Here is a 20,784-nt window from a genome sequence, read left to right as displayed (position 1 = left end):
AGTTCTGCATTGCCAACGGCCTTGCCACAGTGCTAACTTAGGTTCCCGTCAGATCACCGAAGTTAAGCGCTGTCGGTCTCCGATGAGTGACCGGGTGCACTCAGCCCTCGTGACGCTTATTGAGGAGCTACTTGACTGAGCAGTGGCTCCAGTCACGACCACTGACTAAGACCAGCAAAGACCAGGAGAGAGGTGTGCTTTCCACATGCCCATCCACATCAATTGACGCCTATCGGCTGAGGATAATATGGCGGTAGGTCGCTACCGTTGGGCCTTCCGAGCTCTGGTCGGACGGAGTAAGTTATGCATGGGTGAGGAAACAAACGAGTGTCTGGAATAGCTTAGTAATGAAACAATCTGAGCAATTCGAATTACCGAGTACCACCATAGCAGTGTTTTTGTGCCGTCAGTCGTGACAGTGGATTTGACTTAAGCAGTGTACCGAAACACACAGGACTTGTTCGATTTATCGAGAAGCATGATATATTGAGAAGCACTGGTTTTTCGAGGGCTGTCTTACGACGTACGACGTCTATCGAGGTATACGGTCTATCGGTGTATACGATCCATCGAGATATACGATCTCACCAGATATTCAGTCTATCGAGAAATTCGATTTAACATAAGATTTGACGTAATGTGAAATTCTACATCTCGAGAACTTCGATTTTTCGAGAAGTAAGGTTTATCGAGATATTAATTATGCTTTCCGATAAACTGGGTTTATTGATAAATTTGACTTATCCGGAAACCTGACTTATTACACGGAAATCTGACTTACAGGAAGATTAGATATATCGGGGTTGGAATTAGCAACAGCCGACTGTGCACGTATAACAGATGCGAAAGTATCTGCTATAGGGGTTGCAAGATAGCTCTGTTCTGATGTTTCGTCAGTGCGAACTAGGGGTCACTTTTCGCGGTATTACGCTCAGACGCAATGACAATACTCGTTTCATGACGACCAGTACACGACTGACGAGGTGAGGGGAGCTTTGGCTGCTCTGATCATAGTGGTTCGAAAACATGGGGCTGCGGCGGGCGGCATGGGAATCGGCGGGAACCGGATCTCTGTTTCCCGTGGCTCGGGCTGTTTCGCTGGCGCGTGAGGAGAAAGGCGGCGGCAACCGCGGAAGAACACTGCACAGACGCAATTTCCGGCGCCTGACGACCGCCTGGAACTTCATTTCCCGCGTTCGCTGCTGAGCCACGGTCGCGCTTTTTACCACCGTGTGTGTTCTCGTCTCGGCAGCCAGCGTCGTCCAAGGCAGGCCAGCAAACAAACTCCTCACCGTGCTCACGCTATAAAAGCCGGAGGAATTTCCCATACGTGACAGGCGCCGTTTCAATATGCGTACCGAAGGCAATCACAAGAGAGCTTTACGAGGGAGAGTTTAAATGGTATCGATGATGATGATGATGATCGTTTTAGAGCGCTAAACATCAATATGATCTGCGTTCTTTTCAAGAAATAAGTAGAGAACAGGCTGGTGAAAAATATCGAAAGATAAATTTTAAAGCCAATTAGTATCAACAAATAAGAATTTAAAAAACAACACATAAGGTTCACAAAAAAGTCATAAAATTCACATAAAAGAGAGCAGAACAACAAGATAGGATCAATGATAAAATAGCAATACAGATATAACGAAAAGGATGCAGATTACTTTGGCTTGGAAACTACTTAGAAATACGAGGTGCATTCAAGTTCTAAGGCCTCCGATTTTTTTTTCTCCGGACTGGAAAGAGATAGAAACATGCACATTGTTTTAAAATGAGGCCGCCTTCATTGTCAATACGTCCCAGAGATGGCAGCACCGTACAGCAAATGGAATTTTACCGCCAGCGGCGAGAATGAGAACTGTCTTAAATACTTAAAATGGCGACGTTTTCCTTACTTGAACAGCGTGCAATCATTCGTTTTCTGAATTTGCGTGGTGTGAAACCAATTGAAATTCATCTACAGTTGAAGGAGATATGTGGTGATGGAGTTATGGATGTGTCGAAAGTGCGGTCGTGCGTGCGACAGTTTAATGAAGGCAGAACATCGTGTGACAACAAACCGAAACAACCTCGGGCTCGCACAAGCCGGTCTGACGACATGATCGAGAAAGTGGAGATAATTGTTTTGGGGGATCGCCGAATGGCTGTTGAACAGAGTTGGCATTTCTGTGGGTTCTGTGCACATAATCCTGCATGACGACCTGAAAATGCGAAAAGTGTCATCCAGGAGGGTGCCACGAATGCTGACGGACGACCACATGGCTGCCCGTGTGGCATGTTGCCAAGCAATGACGACTCGCAACGACAGCATGAATGAGACACAGATTCACCGCCACCAAAATAATTTCGGGTAACCGCCAGTGCTGAAAAAATGATGGTGTCCATGTTCTGGGACAGCGAGGGCGTAATCCTTACCCATTGCGTTCCAAAGGGCACTACGGTAACAGGTGCATACTACGAAAATGTTTTGAATAACAAATTCCTTCCTGCACTGCAACAAAAACGTCCGGGAAGGGCTGCGTGTGTGCTGTTACACCAAGACAACGCACCCGCACATCGAGCTAACGTTGCGCAACAGTTTCTTCGTGATAACTTTGAAGTGATTCCTCATGCTCCCTACTCACCTGACCTGGCTCCTAGTGACTTTTGGCTTTTTCCAACAATGAAAGACACTCTCCGTGGCCGCACATTCACCAGCCATGCTGCTATTGCCTCACAGATTTTCCAGTGGTCAAAACAGACTCCTAAAGAAACCTTCGCCGCTGCCATGAAATCATGGCGTCAGCGTTGTGAAAAGAGTGTACGTCTGCAGGGCGATTACGTCGAGAAGTAACACCAGTTTCAACGATTTCGGGTGAGTAGTTAATTAGAAAAAAAATCGGAGGCCTTAGAACTTGAATGCACCTCGTAATGGGTGACCGAGCCGCTCTACGACGCGTTAAAATTTCACACCAGATGATGTTGGAAGGAGCCCTGACATCACGCGAAACCTTAAAACACGAACCAAATTCGTCTCATTATCAGTTAAAGAAAGAGCAGATCCCGTGGGAGACGCACATTTGCCTTCAGGTCGTCATATAAAACAGAACTGCAATATGTCGTATCAACCTCTACGATGGTTGGAACTTCAATAGTGGCGACTACTTATTTACAGCTCGTACAAAATAGATACGTATTTCAAAATTTTACTGACCTTCAAAGCAGTCACCAGCATTGTGTATGACCCGTTGCCAGTGATGTGGAAGTCGTACGACACTCTTGGCAGTGCCAGTTGTGTTGACAGTTCGAGCGACGTGGTCAATTCCCGACGAATTTGTAGCAGTTCTGAAGCGAATGCAGTGAAGTGTTCCCCTCAGTTTAGAAATCGAGTTGAACTTAAGAGGGCTTAAGTCAGGGGAATGCACTAGCTAGTATAGCACTTAGCAGCCCCATCAGCCCAACAAATCGGTAACAGCTTGCACTGTGCGTGCTTGAGCATTGTCCGGCAAAATGATGGTCAGGTCCTGCAGAAAGTGTCATCACCTCTGTCTCCAAGTTGATCGCAGGTTGTGTTCCAAAAATGAACAGCGTTGAACGGCAGGAAATATACGAGTACAATAGTTTCAAATGGTAGAAACTAACACACAAAAATGGAGTATATAAATTCGAGAAGCAACAGAAAAAAATTTAGCGTGACGGTATTGCATGTGCCATCAACGCTGAATATACATACACCACAATTCTACTAAGGAAAGACTGAAGTTTGTATACCGACCTCATATGTAGTCGATGAGAATGGAACTAACCATTAGTGCTCGTCATAATAGGCATGCATTGATTACGAGAAGCTATCTTAAGCAGCTTCGATAAGACCTGCTCCTTATTTGTACATACGCGCCATCTCAGTTCTGATAACCTCTAGGAAGTGGGCATATGTAACCTCTATTTTCTTCCTTGGAGTTTATTAACGGAAACACTGCAATACCCGCTGGGAGAGGTGACGACTGTCCGCAGAACGTCTTGTTGGCGACCAGGCGCGAGCAATTCATCTATCTGGCGGGTGCCCATAAGTTTGAGGATAACGATGAATCAGCATCGTAGAGCAGCGTCTTTTTTTGAAAAATAACTCCTTGTTCCTCCTCTTACAGCTACTCGTTACATTGTGGTACAAACGAATGACAAAATGCTCAGGTAAGTGTACCTCACTATCCCAGCGGACACAGCCGGACGAAACAATGAACTCTAGTAAATGACAGAAACACATCTACCACTGGACTGTCACGATCGATCTCAACAAATAAATTTACGAGAAAAACTACGACTGATCGGTGACGCCACTGTGTTGAACAGACACTCTTACACGCTTAATATGATATTGGCAAAGTAAAATATAGAATATGGATTATATCGAAAATATGTGTCACTCACAAGAGTACGTGGTCGGCAATATTACCTACAAATGAAATGTTCTTGTCCTCCTTCCGCGCCATTGCCACCTTCTGAATCCCTGAGAAGAACTTAGTTATGTTTCCCTTTTTCTTCTTTATCCTCTTGATTGTGCACTTGCAGTATCTAGCGGTTCCTGCAAATCTCTAAAGCATTGTTTCAATGAGAATTTTTGCTTCTTTACTTCCATATTCCGACGTACATTTACACTGACGTGACGGAAGTCACGGGATACCTCGTCATATCATGTAGGATGTCCTGCTGGCCGGCGTAGTGCAGCAACTCTACGTGGTATGGACTCAATAAGGTGTTGGTAGTCCCCTGCAGAAACATTGAGCCATGCAGTCTGCCTCTGTAGCCGTCCTTAACTGGGAAAGTGGGGTGGTGCAGCATTTTGCGCACTAACTGATCTCTAAATTTTCGACGAGATTCATACAGAGCGGTATGAGTGGTCAACTCATTCGCTGTACAGGATGTTCTTCAAACCAAATGCGAACACTTGTGATCCAGTGATATGGTGCATTGTCATCCATCAAAATTCTAACGTTGTTTGAGGACATGAAATCTGTGAGTGGCTGCAAATGGTCTCCAGGTAGCTAAGCTTAAACACTTCAAGTCAATGACTGGTTCAATTGGACCAAAGGACCCACTTGATTCCACGTAAATACAGCCCGTACCATTATACAGTCACCACGAGCTTGCACATTGCCTTGTTGGCAACTTGCGTCCATAGCTTCGTGAGGTCTGTGCCACACACTAGCGCTACTATCAGCTCTTACAAATTGAAGTCGGGACTCATCTGACCAGGCCACGGTTTCCCAGTCGTCTAGGGTCTAACTGATAAGGAGAGGCGCTGCAGGCGATGTCGTGCTGTTAGCAAAGGCACTCGCGTCGGTCGTCTGTTTCCATTGCCCATTAACGCCACATTTCGCCACACTGTCCTAACGGATGCGTTCGTCGTACGCCCACAATGATTTCTGCTATCATCTCGCGCAGTGCTGCCTGTCTGCTAGCGCTGACAACTCTAAGCAAACGCCGCTGCACTCGGTTGTTAAGTGAAGACCGCCGGCCACTGCGTTGTCCATGGCGAGAGGTAATGCCTGAAATTTGGTGTTCTCGGCATAGTGTTGACACTGTGCATCTCTGAATACTGAACTCCCTAACGATTTCCGAAAGGGAATGTCCCATGCGTCTAGCTCCAACTACGAATCTGCGTTTGAAGTCATAATTCTCGTCTTGCGGCCACAGTCACGTCGGAAACCTTTATACATGAATCACCTGATTACAAATGACGGCTCTGCCAATGCACTGCCCTTTTACACTTTGTGTACGCGATGCTACCGCCATCTGTGCTTGTGCGTATCGCTATCCTATGACTTTTGTCATCTCAGTGTACGTGGATGCGGTGGCGAAGACGGTAATGTATGTCGTATTTAGTGTGACTGTGACGCACACGAAGAGCTAGAATGAGAGCTAGAGGGCGACGGCGGGGCCAGAGTCCGCCGCCTTTGCGGCAGTGGCGTTCCAGTACGCCCGGGCTGCTGCGGCCCGGCGGGCCAGATTAAAATTCTGCGGGCGCGGGCGCGGGCCTTTGAGTAACGCTGTAGCTGCCTGGGCGTTTCCTCGCCGCAATCAAAAGGCGCGCCCAGGAATGCCCACTGTCTGCGCCTAACGCATATAAAACTGCTGCCGCGTCAGTTCCGCCACTGCTCTGTTCCCCTTTAACAATGACGAGCACACTCTGCTCTCGTTAAACGGGTACAGGAGAAATAACTCCGCGAGAAATTTGCTCTTTGTCCTCTCACCCTCCCCGTCGTCCTCCCCACATCCCCTCCCCATCCTGTAGTTCTACCGAACCGCCAAGTATCCAGTTCACTCCAGGCTTCGACGTATTCCTCATTTCACCCATTTCATTTTACGGTTTCAAGATTTCAGCCGAGCTGAGCACGATGCTCAAAACCCAATGTGTAATGCACCTTTTTTTTTTTTTTTTTTTTTTTTTTACAATTTCGTGATAGTGAAACATGTGTGTAGTACTAAACGAAGCCGCAAGTGTCATCTTCTTCTCTTTCTTCGTCTTCAACTATCGAGTTGGTTGACTTCGGCCTTCATTTTGAGACCGGTGTAGGTGGTGCAGCTGGTATTCTCCCTGATATGGCTGAGGTATTCTAGTCTCGGCTGCCTCTTGTATTTTTCCTCCTCCTGACCCGTCAATGATACTTTTAATGATACCATCATGTCTCAGCAGATGGCCGAGCCATGTGTTCCTTCATGAGACAATGCTTGTTTTCCTCCGCTCTGGGGAGCATCTCTTGTCTATACAAGATATCTTGACCATTCTGCGTTAGCACACATCTGGAAGGCTGCTGTTTTACGCTTTTCTGCTTCTCCGAGTGTCCACGTTTCTCTTCCGTACCGCAGCATACCCAAAAGAGTTCTTCATGACGTTCTTCGTGACATGTCTGTTTGTGCTGTTGGATGTGGAGAGGTTCTTTCTCTTGTTAAACGCTGCTTTTGTCTGGTAGATTGCGCTTTCAATAACCTTCGTTGATCTTCCGTCTGATTTAATTTTACTGCTTAGGTAAGCAAAGGATTCGACCATCTCCAATCATCCAATGTCAAACGAGCACTGGGCAACTGTGTTTCTGCTCACCACTGAGATTCTTATGATACTTCAGTGCCTGTGATGCACAGCATTACGCTACAATATCCCTTCAGACAAACATGCATGTCGAAAAGAAAAGCCACTGCGGCGATTATAACTTTATGACATATAATTGCAGCTGCGAATGTGGGCGACCAACATCATGTGCGAATGAATACTGCATCGTACTTCTGAACAGCAGAGGCACTGTAATACGGTATTTATCCGTCGACAGCAAGCAAGCGACTTTCAAGTAAGGTGTGTCCCCTGTACGGCTGTATACGTTATGTATGTACGAGTACAGGCTGTAGACACATGGTTGACGATATAGGGAAATTTGGGTCTGGTCGAGTGGCGTTTGCGGATAGTCTAATGGAAAGGCGAACGCTCGCGATAAGTGGAAATTCCAGGTTCGAGTCCCGGTCTGGCACCAATTTTCATTGTCGTCATTCCGTTATAGAGCTGACAGTTCTCCATATTAGCAACTATTAATACATTTCATGTAGTAAGATATCTGTTTTACCTTTTAATTTTCATATTATAGGAAGAGCTGAGGACGGTTTGCATCAGGGCCAGCATCGCTTCCAATTGTTCTTCATCTTCACTTAATACTGCAGTATCATAATCAACTCTCAGCATCCCTATTTTCTTACCATTAATTTTAACTCCTCCTGCAGCTCCTAGTAATTGTGAAAGCATATCCCAGCATGTACAAACCAACATCAACATGACTACCGTGCAATTCACACTGAACTGCTTGCAAGAGCGTTCTCAGAACAACTTCAGGCTACTTCCGACCGTTCCACACACTGATAGCAAGGCAAAAATGACACCCTCGACGACTCCGTCTGAGTTCTGATTTATATTACTTTATTTCGTTGTTCATTTTTTCCTGTGTAGTTGTGAGACAAGAAAATCTCTTGGCATTCGGTGGAGAAAGATTGTGATTGAAAATTCGTGAAAATATGCCGCCAGAAGAAAAAACGCCTTTTTTTACTACTGCCATCCCAACTTGCACATCATATCCAGTACACTTGCTCCCTTGTTTCGCGATAACACAAAACGAGCTGTCTTTCTTTGAGCTTTTTACACGTCAGTCGTCAGTACTGGCTGGTGAGGATCCTATACCGCACAGCAGTCCTCCAGACGATGAGGGACAAGCGTAGTGTGGGCTGCCTCTTTAGTAGTCTTGTTGTGTTTTGTAAATGATCTGCCAACAATAAAACGCAGTTTTTGGTTCGCCTTTCCCACATTTTCTTTGTGATGGTACCAATTTAAGCAGTTCGTGATTGCAATCTGTAAGTGTTTAATCGAAGTAACTACCATAAAATTTGCTTAATTTATCGCATAACCGAGATACAATTTTTATTTTTTAGGGTTAACCGCCACTTCGCAGCATGAAAATACTTTGTCAAAACCTTTTGCTATTCATTTTTATCTTCTAATGTCTTTAATAGACGCTAAACAACAGTATCACACCAAACAGTCTAACAAGGCTCCTCAGATTGTTCCCTGATTCGCTTGAGTACAGCAATATAAGGAGGAGGCCTGTAATATCACCATGGGGAGCCTCATCTATCATTTCGGCTTCACTATACAACTTCCCGTCAATTGCAACGTACTGTGACCTTGCTGACACGAAATCACGAATTCATTTGCCCAACTGAGACGTGCAATTTGATAGTTAGCCACTTTTGAGAACACTATCAAAAGCCTTCTGGAAATGTAGAAATATGGAATCAACTTATGAGCCTGTGACGAAAGCACTCAGTGCGAATAGAGAAATGGTTCAAATGGCTCTGAGCACTATGGGACTTAACTTCTGAGGACATCAGTCCCCTAGAAGTTAGAACTACTTAAACCTAACTAACCTATGGACATCACACACATCCATGCCAGAGGCAGGATTCGAACCTGCGACCGTAGCGGTCACGCGGTTCCACACCGAAGCGCCTAGAACCGCTCGGTCATTACGGCCAGCGCGAATGGAGAGCTAGTTGTATTTCACGAGAACGGTATTTCTTGAATCCGTGCTGATTATCAGCCAACATATTGCTTCTTTCGTGGTATTTTATAATAGTGGAACGCAGTATGTGTTCCAAAATCCTACTATACGTTGGTATCAATGGTACGCGCCTGTAATTCAGCGAATTACTCACATTCCCTTTCGTGCGTATTGGTGTGACCCGTTCAATTTTCAGGCCTTTAGGCATTGATCTTTCTTCTAGCGAGCGGTTGTGAATCACAGATAATAATGGAAGGACGGAAGGAAGAAACGAAGAAATGACGTCCTGTCTACAGGCGAGGTCGTAAGAGCACAGCATAGGCCCTTATTGGGCAACTACGGAGAAGAAACCCGAAACAGCCCGACATCTGCCGTAAGCTGTAAAAGGAAATCACAGAAAACATAAATCTCGATGGCAGGACATGGATCTGACCCTTCGCCGTCCCGATTGTGAGTCCATTGTGCTAACCACTGCGTCACCTGGTTCGATGCTAAAATTCGAGCTATTTCATCAGAATATTGTGAGAGAAACCTAACTGGTACACACCAGAACCACAAGTATTGTACAAAATTATATCAACCTCATAGTATATAAGTTTCATCTTAGTATTTTAACATTTCGAGCGCTTGTCTATGATGCTTTTGCACTATCGCCCTTTAACATCCGTCGCGGTCAATATCGGTGAGCTGCACATGCGGAATGAAACAATCTTGCGAGCTCTATTTCAGCCTGTTCAGACGTACCAGTAACTCCATAAAATATTAATTTAGTGTCATTATTCCAATATGTCTCTAAAACTTTAACTATTCATTTCTATGCTGGCGTACGCCTTCGCCAGCACACCGATCGACACTAGGAAACATTGTAGAGCAAACGCTGAACTAAGCGCGCTTATGACAAAAGAAGACCAAGACACGCCCCAGAGCTACGAGTTGATAACGTCCCCTCGGCAGCGTGCATATATAGGCCGACGACGACGACGCCCGAGCTGTCTATCTCTTAATCTCAGTACTTCAGTACGTCGCTTCGTGACCCAGTTCGCGATGCACCTCAACACGTTGCACTGAGCGCTTGTCTTCCACAGTGATAGTCGTCGCCTCACACCTTTGCTAGCTGTGGGGGAACGAAATTCGTTGTACACACGTAAAAACTTAAAAAATATGGAAACTTCAAGATGTACCTCCTAGTCAGGTTCGGGGTGTTTTAATATACACATCAAAAAAAGTTTTGCATCACCTAGGTTCCCTGAACTCCTGAAGATAGACGTTGACTGTGGATATTTTATCACAGACACAGTCACTTTGATTGTTCAGAGATGTCACTAAACCCGCCCAAAGATGTAAGCAACCATGCATGAGCACCGCCTATTAGACAAAGGGGGTCCGACAGCCGATCAGTTCCAGTCATTCCACCAGGAAGGAGGTAGACGGCTCATGTTGTCTGTAGTTCAAGCATGCCTAGACGGTCAATACCGCGGTTAGATCGCGTCAGCATTGTTACTTTGTGTCAGGAAGGGCTCTCAACAAGGGATGTGTCCAGGCGTCTCAGAGTAAACCAAAGCGACGTTGTTCGGACATGGAGGAGATACACAGAGACAGTAACTGTCGATGGCATGCCTCACTCAGGCCGCCCAAGGGCTACTACTGTAGAGGATGAGCACTACCTACAGATAATGGCTCGGAGGAACCCTGACAGCAACGCCACCATGTTGAATAATGCTTTTCGTCCAACCACAGGACGTCGTGTTACGACTCAAACTGTGCAAAATAGGCTGCATGATACGTAACTTCACTCCCGACGCCCATGCGCGAGGTCCATCTTCGCAACCACGACACCATGCAGCGCGGTACAGATGGGCCCAACAACATGTCCAATGGACCGCTCAGGATTGACATAACATTCTCTTCACGGATGAGTGTCGCATATGGCTTCAAACAGACAATCGTCGGAGACGTGTTTGGAGGCAACCGGTCAGGCTAAAGGCCTTAGACCCTGTCCAGCGAGTGCAGCAAGGTGGAGGTTCCCTACTGTTTTGGAGTGGCATTATGTACGGTCGCCGTACGCCGCTGGTGGTCATGGAACGCGCCGTAACGGCTGTACAATACTAGAATGCCATCCTCCGACCGATTGTGCAACCATATCGGCAGCATATTGGCGAAGCATTAGTCTTCATGGACGACAATTCGCTCCCCCATCGTGCACATCTTATGAATGACTTCCTTCAGGATAATGACATCGCTCGACTATAGTGGCCAGCATGTTCTCCGGACATGAACCCTATTGAACATACCTGGGATAGATTGAAAAGGGCTGTTTATGGACGACGTGACCCACCAACCACTCTGAGGGATCTACGCCGAATCGCCCGTGAGGAGTGGGACAATCTGGACCAACAGTGCCTTAATTAACTTGTGGATAGCATACCATGACGAATACAGGCAAGTATAAATGCAAGAGGACGTGCTACTAGATATCAGAGGTACCAGTGTGTACAACAATCTGGACCATTACCTCTGAAGGTCTCGTGGTACAACGGGCAACGTGTGGTTTTCATGTGGAAGGAAAAAAAAATTATGTTGATCTCTATTCCAATTTTCCGTACATGTTCCGGAACTCTCGGAACCGAGGTGATGCAAAACTTTTTTTAATGAGTGTATATAGTTGTGTACGGACACGGACAAGATTCAAGTAAATGTTATTTGATTGCTATTGATCATAGAACTTAAAACAGGACATCATAGAAGTTAAGTACTCAATTGGTTCCTATAATCAAGTATATTTTAACCACGTGTGCATTTTGTGTTATTGTGAGAGGAAACCAACCACCCTACTATCGTAGCACCCTCTCCTCATCCAGCCAAGAACCACAAATTGTCACAAGAGGGCATAGCCACAGCAATTTGTGTTACTAAGAAGCACATATGACTTAAGAGGAAGTCCACTTCATATTTTATTCGTTGTCTGGTAAGAGACACTGATTGCATCTTTAAGCTTCTTAGTAATGCTTAATATAATACAATAATTTTTCGCTGTTCTTTCTCGGTATGATACTATTTCGTAACTTCAAAAAACATTCGCAAAAATCAAGCCAAGTTACTACTTTTGCCTCAAACTACCTACTACATTTAATGCCCCAAAGTTCTATAACAAAGAAACTTGTTACCCAACATCCGATCTCTGGAACACGTGGTGTCTATTAAATGCATACTTCAAATCTCTGCCCAAATAGTGCGCGCGCGCGCACACACGCACACACACACACACACACACACACTTACCACGGACCGACTCTGATTCGACTTCTTATGGAGCTACAAAGAATAAATTTTACCTTTAACTTAGTGGTGCTGACATCTGGCTTGAAGCGAATTATATTAGTGCGAAAATGTGCTACCAATTATGCAAACTCGTTTAGCCTTCATAAATGTGCTTCTCGGTGAATCAGTGGTGGAGCACCACCAACATATTGTATACGCAGTGTCGTGCTCCACACTGCATGACTGAGGATCATGAGTTTGATGCCAGGTCTGGCTAAGGTGTTTTTACCTATTACTTATTGCTGCTTTCACATCTGGCAATGATCGTCGAAGTAAAAAATGCCAACCTGCACTATGCTTGGGAGTACAAGTGAAATTGTAGGTCCCCCTGGTGGAGTAACCCGGTTCAAAGGCCGTAGGAAGATGATATAGTACGACGCCCAGTAAATATGCGTATCTGTGGTGTTCAGACCAGCATTCCGATTGATGACAGTCTTACCTTACTGATGGGAGTAATTTAATGCTGCCTTTGTTCCATTTATTTCCCCAGTCGTATTAGAGATCGTATGTACTGTATGCAATCTGAAACTGCTGAAGTCTCAGACTTCTTGCGTTCGAATATCGCAATTAGTACCAATGAAGTATTACGGACTTTCAGCAATTTTTCTCACTTGTGTGATGTGGGCGTTGGAGAGATGAAATGTCATAAATAGAAGAGTGCGCAATTCACCCGCAAATGTTTCAGCCTACCAAGCCGTTGTTTGACCAGTTACAGAGTACTGTTCGTCGTTGTGGAACATTTCTAAGTTCAGATGTATAGAAAGATATTGACAGCGTATTTTTCTGGATACCGCTTGGGAGATGAATAAGAAGCAGGTCATCAATGTTTATACACAACACACCCTCCACCGAACACCGTGCGGTGGCTTCCAGAGTACGAATTTAAATGTATAAATAGAAGAGAATGTTCAAAGTCAATGATAATTTCAGACTTTTTATTTTTCTTTCGGTATTATGTTAACTAACCTCCAAAATACGCACAAATATCAATTCGTTTGAGGGTTCAGTGGTCCCCGAAAATCTTCCATATACTTTGCAGACAATTTCGCGTGTCTCCTAACTCTCGAGAACTGGTGCTCTCGCAATACGCGCACGCACTGTGCTGGCGAACCATGGCAAATCGAGCGCAAAGTGCGTCATCTGGTCGCTGTTCGACTGGAAACCCGCAGATCGATGCAGCCCACACAAACGAGTACGAAGATCCATAGATTACCCCGGCGTCGACTTCATCGAGATAGGCAACACGACTAGAACAGTCAGCAATTCTAAAAAGATCTGCCGCTTCAAACAAACGTCATCGAAGGTAATTTAAATTCCAGAAATCTCAATTTTCATTGCATGACCACACAGAATCTGTTAACAAGGGACCTGAAAATTTTCTTTCAGCCTATGACAGGTCTTGATTTATTTTTTCGAACTTTTAAAGACGTACCACAAAGGCGAAACAGCTGTTCATATTTTCAAATTCGTGCAGCCTACTACGAATTTGTCAAGTTACACTAAAAACATTAACTGTTATTTGGATAACAGAACTTTTTGGTGTCGTGAGAGAGAACCGTGCTGATGAACTTCCTAAGGAGGCAAACCCGTAAGGGATTAGTACGAAGTGCAGAACTCTCGTTCCCAGGTAAAAGCATGTCATTGACGGAAATAAATCTTCAAATGTGAAAGTAACTTACGGAGTATTGCAAGGGAGTATTACGGGGCCGTTACTTCTACTGAATAAACGTCCGAACTTCTATGAGGTATTTCGCGGACGACGCTGTTATGTGCACAGAAATCGCAACGCTACAAAATCATGAGGATCTACAGTTCGTGCGGGGATTAGCAGTTACCCTTAATATTTGGTTGACGCGTAAGTCAGAAGCGTTTTTACATGAGTTTAATTAACACAACAGATTCATATGACTTGGATCATTGCGGATTAATGCTTTTAACCGATCTTCATCAAACCCAGAAGGTCTCCCTGAACATGGAGACTCACTAATGTCAAAAAGATCCTCCTCAAGACGAGAAAACCGTTTTCCTGCCGTGCTCTGTCCCGGTACAAATGTTTCTGGCTACCTACGGCGCTGTCACTCCTCTACTACACTCAAACAGAAGAATATGCCACAAGTGTTCCGATTTTTCCACTTGGCAATCCATTTTCCAGCGTCCACAGCTCCAGTCACTATCCCCAAATGACATAACGACAATATCTTAACACTAACATTAACAGTGAACTGTAAATAAAAAACAGCAATAAATAAACAAATCCATAACAATCGGAATACTAACACGCAAAATAGGAACACTACAAATTTATGTACCAGCCTAATACACACAAATGTAGCATACTGCTCATAAATATTGAGAAAGACCTATTGTTTTATGATTGCACGATTGCAGAACGATCACTGGAAGCGGTCACCTCCATTAAATGTCTGGGAGTCTGGGTAATGAGCGGTTTATACTGTAATGACTATATTAAACTAATCCCGGGTAAGGTAGATGTCTGACCTTGATTCACAGGAAGAATGCTCTTGAGCTGTAATACTACTAAAAAGGAGCTAATTCTCTATTCGAGCAATACTTTAACATTGCACGTGTGTCTGGTACAGACCAGATAGGATTTACAGAGCAAATAGAGAAGATCACAAGAAGATCCAAAGCCTTTCGTCACGGGTTCATTCAGTAAGTTTGAAGGCACACAGATACTTACCCATCGTGCGGTGGCTTGCCGAGTATGGGTAAACGAGGGCGTGGTGAAAAGTGAAGCCTCTGAACGTTTTACATTAAGACTCTCTACGCTTTCAAAATAAAATTAACTTTAGTAACATTCTGCGTCTTTATTCTTAATGTCTACATTTTATATATCAGTACAGACATCCCACCAACGAAAACATTTCTCTCAACGAGAGATCAGCTTGCTGATAACGTCACTGCATTTGTTTGACTTTGCTGACGGAGCCAGAATCTCGCCTCTGCCGCCAGCGCTACATCACTATCAAATGGCTCTGAGCACTATGGGACTCAACATCTGAGGTCATCAGTCCCCTAGAACTTAGAACTACTTAAACTTAAGTAACCGAAGTGCCTAGAACCGCTCGGCCACACCGGCCGGCTCATCACTATCAAACTGCAGTCCTCCAAGGTGTTCTTTAAGTTTTGGAAACAGATGAAAATCAGATGTGCCAAATCTGGACTGTATGGAGGATGATCGATGATAACGAACATGAGGCGTAGAGTTGTTGCAGATGTCGCTGAGCTCGTGTCTGATCTGGCATCATAATGCTAAAGCAGAGGGTGCTTCATGTGTGGGCGAACTCTCGGAATTAGCAACTCCATTACAGCACGATTTTCCTCACGGACCGACACAATGACGTTACACACCGCCATGTTACACGTTACAATTCTAAGCCCTCTAGCCGCAGGCGGTTGCAACTTGGGTCAGCGAAGCAGGAAAGTCGACGGAGTAGTATGACATGTAATGCTTCAACCGATATTAAGAACAGAATAAAAAATTCAGAGGAATTGCCTTTGATCACGCGCTAGTAGATGTGGATTATGACAGATCGGCTTCTACTTGGAAATAAGAACGGAATGTCACGTCTTATTACAAGGGAGGACAACTCGCTGATGTTCAGTCTACGACCCTATCGCCTCCTTTGATTTCCACTCTTAGAGAACGTCTAGACCAAGGACGCTTCTCAACTGACTTGCACAGAAATACGTTTTAGAAATCCCAGTTACGGCTGATGACAACCTTTTACGACATTTTAACACAGTTGTGGTTTGCCGGAAGTATAGTGGACAAAGGAAGCATTCCTTGACAAACTGGGGAAGGTTATGCCACAAATGACTTACATCATGTCGCTCTCCTATCAGAATTAACAAATACCTTATATTCCTTCGCTTCATTGCTTATTACGAATTTGCAGTTGTAATTATACCGTGCTGATGTGTACCATTTTCATTTGTTTATTATGTACTGAGTGCGTATCTAGATTTTTTCATATTCTAGGTAATATTGTGGTTCACCTAAATGTTATCGGTGCAAACTTCAGTAGTCTTGATTTTTGACAGGACACGTTGTATATATCATCCGTGACGTAACACTGGTTTGACCAAAATTAAGCAAAAACAAGTTACGTTGTCGAAGTGGAGGGAGTGGTTAACTGATTTAGGTAGTTTACTTTGTGGAAGCGTAGTCTGATGATTCACTTGACAAGAGATGTACAGGGGAGACAAGCCACAGGGTTTAACATCCAAAGCCAGTAATCTTTAATCTACCAGGAGGTTTCACCGTCCTCATTTAATTAAAAATATAAACAAACGCTCCAATACACGCAGAGCGAAATGCGAAGGCCAAAGATTCCATTCATTTGTCAAAGCAAACAGAAAAATTTATGAACAGATTTAGCTGACTTGTTTGTGCAATCAAAGGAACTCCTTGCCCCTTTTTGTGAACGCGATCAGTACTTTTTTTTGTGCAGTCTTCAACTAGTATCCTGCAGGTGCCTCTTGCAAACTTATGAACTTTGCACACACGAAGACAGCGCGAACTAGAATCTGCAGTTTCACGGCACCTGCAGCAGCCTACACGGTTTCCTTATAGCACAACACCGACGATAATATTTGCATCAGTACACTGGTAACTTGTACTCGACAAGCTACAGTGTCCAGTCGTTATCGATCGTACACGGCGTCTTCGACAACCCCTTCAGTTTTGTTCTCCCTACAGCACTCTACGGCTTCTTGGAGTGTCGCAATACCTAAAGATGCCGAGTATAAAGAAAAGGAAACGTCGCATGGTCTTAAAGTAATTGCTTACTGTAAATGTGCAGGTTGAACCGGAACGCCACCGACCAACTTTAAGATGTGTTACTATGAACCGAAACAAGGGAAAAAAATCAGTAAACAGACTCTAAACCGTATACCTTTTCAGCTATCAGCACTTTAGTGGAAGAAGTGTGTTTCGCGTGCTCACAGCTTGCAAAGGTATGCATTTTAGAGCCCAAGTTCACTGGACTTTTTTTCCTCTGAAAGTTTGTCGGTGGATTATATGATTTTCTAGAAAGAATCTGAACTGAAATAATTAGCTAAACACAATAACGGTATACGTTGTTTATAATGTTTTCAACTACGTGGGTTCCTTTTATTGCCATTTGGTATGTGGCTACACCGGTATGTCTGACATTTTCCTGCATGCAGTAGGCAAATAATCTACACTTACAGCCACTTGTACATTTTCTACGAATATTACCCACGTATAGATTATCTCTGTTCTACAGTACAAGTAGTCCTCCCGTCGGTCTTTGCTGTATGCTTAAATTGTGACAAGTTCCTGTAAGACTCATGAAATGAGTAGCAGAGAACGAGGAGTTTACTACAGATGCTTTCTCACACTCCGGCCTAAGGTAAAAGCATTGTATTTCTTGCGCAGCCTCAAGCAGGACAAAATGAAAAAAATGCTTTAAGGTGTAGGACGAAAGATCTGGAAGTCCGTGGATTGAAATGGACCCTACTCCGAAGGAGACTACTACCACCAACAACAGGACGCACAGATTTCCAGCCTTGGCCTCGTTTCTTTAGTATCAGACCCACTATCAGACATTTTTCGGCGAAACGGAAGGACATGTCCGAAGGAAACCCCTCATTGACTGCCACCGAGTTGATCAATTTAGGTGAAATTATTCACAGTCTTAGGACACCGGACGCGCGGTGTTGCCGCGCGGTATGGGGCGCCTTGTCACGGTCCGTGCACGGTGCAGAAACTGAAAAACAGTCAAGCACTGAAAGTTACATTAGTAAATCCTTAGGAATGCGAGCAGTTTCGTTACTTTTCTATCAAAACACTTTTAGACTGGGACTACTAACGAAGTTTGAGGTAAGTGCCGTCGTGTAACCGTTTACGAGCCAGCTCTCTCTTCGCTGTGTGTGAAAACTGTAAAGTCTTAATTTATCGATAAGCGGAACCATCCCTGAAGCTGAATAGTTAATGCTAGATGTTGCACAACTGTAAGGAATAAGTGTTTTTTGCTGGTGCTCTGCTGGCTTTGTTTACTACTGGTACTTTGCAGTTGGCAAAACCAGGACAGAGAAAAGAAACTCAGAAACGGTACGGTTTTTCTCTTCCCAGCGAAAAGCTCCTCTTTATCCACGGGCGCTGTTTTGTTACCGCAAGAGCAATTCAGGGCTGTTTCCTGGCGTCAACAAACGAGCAGCCGCAGTAACACCGACTCCTAGGGAAGAGCAGTCAACAGGTAGACGGCCCCGCCAAGTTTCCACTGCCGCCAACTTACGGCCCTTGTACTGAAAGGAATCTATTAGCGAACTCGTTAGGATGTAAATTACAAAACTCTGGCTGCCGTCCATTTACCCAGGGCCACCAATCTGTACAGCGACACGACAGTTAATAAAAGCGGAAAAAGGGTACGGCAAGAGGCCGGAAAGCCAGGAACACGGTCCAATATTGAGTTTTCACCCCAGAAGCTGCTCGGCTCGACGTAAGGTAGTATACTTCGAGAAACTACTGTCTGTCAGTCCTCTTACCCCGCCCAATGCATCATCAAGTTTTCAATATTTCACACAAATGCCTGCAACTCGTATATTAAAATACTTATAAAAGGTTACAATAAGCAGCATCAGAGATCTGATCTCTCATGATTGAAAAATCGTATGCTTAAGAGCAGTATTCAGTATTTTTTTGCAGATATAAAGACAAGGTATTCAAGTAATTCTGTTGTACACTTTTTTCCAAATCTAGGTGATACGTTTCATCTGTTGCTACTCCATATCATGATTCCGCAAATGCGTCTGCAGTTCCTCCCCAGCACGGTCACCGATCGCGTAACTGACACACTGTTGATATTAAATGTTTTTCTTAAAAGACCCCCATTCCATCTGCAACTGATGGATTGTACTTTATTTATGCACTAGTGAATATTTCGCAGCTTACGGCATTATCAAGAACCCAAAAATTAAAAAAAAACTATGTTAAATCTTTAGTAAATCGTTTATAATTAAAGTTGAAAGAAGTGGTTAACCATAACAAAGGTTACGTTATTGCAGCAACTCAGAATATACGTTTTTTGGCTGTTCGGACATCAAAGCTGCGCGACAATTAATACTGGTAACATTTATCATGGAAGAATTGTGATGGTTGAACAGCCTGGAGGATGCATGTGTACCTTACAGTTCACCCTTGACGATCAATCTTTTTTAGACCACCTCACATCAGGACTAGATGGCATCTTGAAAGCTAAAGTTCCTTCTCAACTGTGTAAGTGCGCCACCTTGTGTTGAATCATACGATCTTTTCGTTTTTTACTTTTTATACACGTAATCTATATGTAAACTGAATGTGATACAACGCCAAAGGTAAATTAACGAGTTGTTTTGTAGGAAGGATTATGTTTTCATACATCTGCATGAAAAATAAGAAATACGCTCTTCAATTTATGAATTCATGTATCTTCACCTGTTTGTTTCTGTAAGTGGTAGCGTGCGGACGTATACTTAGCTACGTCGTACCAGTATTGTTAAAAAAAATGTGTATCTCAACCGTACATTGAAAATGTTACAAAAAGTTATTAGGAAGGTAAAATTAATTCGCGTATGTTGTTAGGGCGCAAAACTGCTACGATCATTAGCGCCCTGTCTGTGGCTTAGGGAAAGGTAAAAGAAAAAAAAAGAAAGAAGAAGAAAAAAAAATTGGAAATCAGCAGCAATGGGAGCGAACTAAACGTATGTGAGATGTGCGTCTCTGTCTGTTCATCATTTCGCCCTCCGCCGGGATCCTGCATCGGCATTGTTATAATCTAATCGAGACTACGCACAATGGAATTAATGTGAAGCAGTACGTAATGCAAATTATGAATACTGACCTTGAATGTACTGATATTGAAGGTCTGTTGACATTGGCATCAGCTAAAGTCATCCAGGATTGTGTACAGATAAAAAAATTACCTTCTTATTTCTTACAACTATTTTTTCCAATCAATTTTTTCCAATTATTCAAGCAGAAATTGTTAATCAATTTCCATTATCTCCCCAAACATACATCACTATTCAGCCTCCATATCCAGCTGACCAAACTATTATACAGGATAATTCCGTGATAATGTTACAAACCTTCAGTGATGATGGAGGAGGTTAAATGTATCAATTTGAGGCAAAGGATGTTGGTCATGTACCGGTACTGTTGCTGTTACGACCGTAAGCTAGGCTTTCAGAGTTGGCAATGTGGACCAAACCAAGAAAAAGGAAGTCCAATAAATATGGGCCCTAAAATGCGTATCTTCTGAGCTATGAGCACTTGTTGATCTACGATACTGTGAAACTCATCTCTTCTATTGAACAAGAGCTCACAGCTCTTAAGGTATGCATTTTCGAGCCCTTATTTACT

At 43.9% G+C, this 20,784-nt stretch overlaps 1 protein-coding gene across 1 annotated transcript in view; it reads right to left on the bottom strand.

Moving 5' to 3' along the window:
- Positions 1–20,784, bottom strand: part of LOC124709143 (furin-like protease 2) — a 467,447-nt gene that overhangs the window by 202,646 nt on the left and 244,017 nt on the right. The gene's annotated exons all lie outside the window — the stretch shown is intronic.

This window comes from Schistocerca piceifrons, chromosome 7, assembly GCF_021461385.2.
Source record: "Schistocerca piceifrons isolate TAMUIC-IGC-003096 chromosome 7, iqSchPice1.1, whole genome shotgun sequence".
Lineage (NCBI taxonomy): Eukaryota > Metazoa > Arthropoda > Insecta > Orthoptera > Acrididae > Schistocerca > Schistocerca piceifrons.
Note: the sequence above shows the minus strand (reverse complement) of the source record. Positions and strands in the feature narration are given on the sequence as shown.